Source organism: Gossypium arboreum, chromosome 9, assembly GCF_025698485.1.
Source record: "Gossypium arboreum isolate Shixiya-1 chromosome 9, ASM2569848v2, whole genome shotgun sequence".
Classification (NCBI taxonomy): Eukaryota; Viridiplantae; Streptophyta; class Magnoliopsida; order Malvales; family Malvaceae; genus Gossypium; species Gossypium arboreum.
The window spans coordinates 13,196,828-13,200,162 of NC_069078.1; the positions used below are offsets into that span (position 1 = coordinate 13,196,828).

Below are 3,335 nucleotides of genomic sequence, written 5' to 3' on the forward strand. Positions count from 1 at the left end.
GCGGCATGTTGAGAGCCATCTGATGTCGACGTCAGCGGAGAATGCTACCGTTGATCCCGCCGATAGTCATATGCTTGTCTCAAAGATTAAGCCATGCATGTGTAAGTATGAACAAATTGATCGTGAAAGCTGCGAATGGCTCATTAAATCGATTATAGTTTGTTTGATGGTATTTACTACTCGGATAACCGTAGTAATTCTAGAGCTATCGTGCAACAAACCCCGACTTACGGAAGGATGCATTTATTAGATAAAAGGTCGACGCGAGCTTTGCCCATTGCTCGATGATTCATGATAACTCGACAGATCGCACGGCCTTTGTGCGGCGATGCATCATTCAAATTTCGCCTATCAACTTTCGATGGTAGGATAGTGGCCTACTATGGTGGTGACGAGTGACGAGAATTAGGGTTCGATTAGGAGAGGAGCACGAGAAAGCGGCTACCACATCCAAGGAAGGAAAGCGGTAGCGCAAATTACCCAATCTTGACACGGGAGGTAGTGACAATAAATAACAATATCGGGCTCTATGAGTGCGGTAATTGGAATGAGTACAATCTAAATCCCTTAACGAGGATCCATTGGAGGGCAAGTCCGGTGCCAGCCGTGCATGTAATTCCAGCTCAATAGCGTATATTTAAGTTGTTGCAGTTAAAAAGCTCGTAGTTGGACTTAGGGGTGGGTCGGTAGGTCGCCTCACGGTGAGCACCGATGCGCTCGTCCCTCTCGCCGACGATGCTCTCCTGGCCTTAATTGGTCGGGTCGTTCCTCGCGCTAATACTTTGAAGAAATTAGAGTGCTCAAAGCAGCTACGCTTGTATACATTAGCATGGGATAACATCATAGGATTTTGATCCTATTGTGTTAGTTTCCGGATCGGAGTAATGATTAATAGGGACAATCGGGGCATTTGTATTTCATAGTCGAGGTGAAATTCTTGGATTTATGAAAGGCGAATAGCGGAAAGCATTTGCCAAGGATGTTTTCATTAATCAAGAAGCGAAAGTTGGGGGCTCAAGACGATCGGATATCGTCCTAGTCTCAACCATAAGCGATCTTGACCGAGGATCGGCAGATGTTGCTTTTAGGACTCATGGGCACCTTATGAGAAATCAAAGTCTTTGGGTTACGGGGGTGTATGGTCGCAAGGCTGAAACTTAAAGGAATTGTGGAAGGGCACCACCGGGAGTAGAGCCTGTGGCTTAATTTAACTCAACACGGGAAACTTACGAGTCCGGACATAGTAAGGATTGATGATCGAGAGCTCTTTCTTGATTCTATGGGTGGTGGTGCATGGCCGTTCTTAGTTGGTGGAGCGATTTATGCGGTTAATTCCGTTAGCTAATGAGATCTCAACCTACTAACTAGCTACACGGAGGTGATCCTCCGTGGCTAGCTTCTTAGAGGGACTATGGCCTTTTAGGCCACGGAAGTTTGAGGCAATAATAGGTGCGTGATGCCCTTAGATGTTACAGGCAAGACGCTGGCACAATTGATGTATTCAACGAGTCTATAGCCTTGGCCGAGCAGGCCGGGTAATCTTTGAAATTTCATCGTGATGGGGATAGATCATTGCAATTGTTGGTCTTCAACGAGGAATTCCTAGTAAGCGCGAGTCATCAGCTCGCGTTGACTACGTCCCTGCCTTTTGTACACACCATCCGTCACTACTACCGATTGAATGGTCGGTGAAGTGTTCGGATCTCGGCGACGTGGGCGGTTCGCTGCCCGCGACGTTGCGAGAAGTCCACGGAACCTTATCATTTAGAGGAAGGAGAAGTCGTAACAAGGTTTCCGTAGGTGAACTTGCGGAAGGATCATTGTCGAAACCTGCCTAGCAGAACGACCCGTGAACGGGTTGTATACCACATTAGAGGTGGTGCGGGTGCATCGTCGCCTGTTGCCATGCCCGCATGTTGGAGTGACCGGTCTTGTCATCTCTTTGCCCATTGGATGGGGTGAGATGTCAGGATCAACCTCTTCGATGCAAAACGAACAAACCCCCGGCGCGAATCGCGCCAAGGAATCGAAATAAAAAAAAGGGACACATCTCCTGTCGCCGCACCGTTCGCGGTGTCAGTGCTTCAATGATGTTGTTCTTTTATCGCAAGGTATATAGAACGACTCTCGGCAACGGATATCTCAGCTCTCGCATCGATGAAGAACGTAGTGAAATGCGATACTTGGTGTGAATTGCAGAATCCCGTGAACCATCGAGTCTTTGAACACAAGTTGCGCCCCAAGCCATTAGGCCGAGGGCACGTCTGCTTGGGTGTCACGCATCGTTGCCCCCATCCAAAGCCGATCCCTCGGGACTCGGATGGGCCGCAGGCGGAAATTGGCCTCCCGTGCGCTCATAGCCAGCAGTTGGCCTAAATTTGAGTCCTCAACGGCATAATCGTCGCAACGATCGGTGGTAATGCTGTAAGCAACCTCATTCGTAGTCGTCTTGGCGTTTGTCGATCGAGACCCTTAAACCTTTTGATGTCGATCGCATCTCTGTGTCGGCGGGATTACCGTGAGTTTAAGCATATCAATAAGCGGAGGAGAAGGAACTTACCAGATTCCCTAGTAACGGCGAGCAAACCGGGAAAAGCCCGGCTTGAGAATCGGCGCCACCGGCGTTCAATTGTAGACTGGAGAAGCATCCTCAACGGCGGACCGGGCCCAAGTCCCTAGAAAGGGGCACGAGAGAGGTAAGAGCCTCGTCGTGCGGACCTGTCGCACCACGAGGCTGTCTCTGAGTCGGGTTGTTTGGGAATCTGACCTTAATCAAGTGATAAATTCGTCAAGGCTAAATACGGGCTAGAGACCGATAGCGAACAAGCACATGAGAGAAAGATGAAAAGGACTTTGAAAAGAGAGTCAATGAGTGCTTGAAATTGTCGGGAGGAAGCGGATGGGGGCGCGATGGGCCCCGGTCGGATGTGGAACAGCGAGCCGGTCCGCCGATTGGCTCGGCGTGGGTCGACTCGGGTCGTGGCGGCCCAAGCCCGGCCTTTGATCGCCTATGAAGGCGTCGTCGCCTCGATCGTGGGATCCGACACGCGCCGTCTCGGCGTGCAAAGACCTGCATGCTCGGGCGTCGGCTGCGGGCTCCCATTCAGCCGTCTTGAAACACGGACCAAGGAGTTCGACATGTGTGCGAGTCAGCGGGCTAAAAACCCGTAAGGCGTAAGGAAGCTGATTGGTGGGATCCCTTACGGGTGCACGGTGACCGACCTTAATCTTTTGAGAAGGGTTCGAGTGAGAGCTTGCTGTCGGGACCCGTAAGATAGTGAACTATGCTGGAAGGGGAAGCCGAGGAAACTCGGTGGAGGACCATGGCGATCTTG

General features: G+C 50.7%; 1 non-coding gene across 1 annotated transcript; it reads left to right on the forward strand.

Moving 5' to 3' along the window:
• Positions 1–2,122: 2,122 nt before the first annotated feature.
• Positions 2,123–2,278, forward strand: LOC128281194 (5.8S ribosomal RNA). The gene has a single exon (XR_008271407.1). It is a non-coding gene; the product is annotated as a 5.8S ribosomal RNA (ribosomal RNA).
• The last annotated feature ends 1,057 nt before the right edge of the window (positions 2,279–3,335 follow it).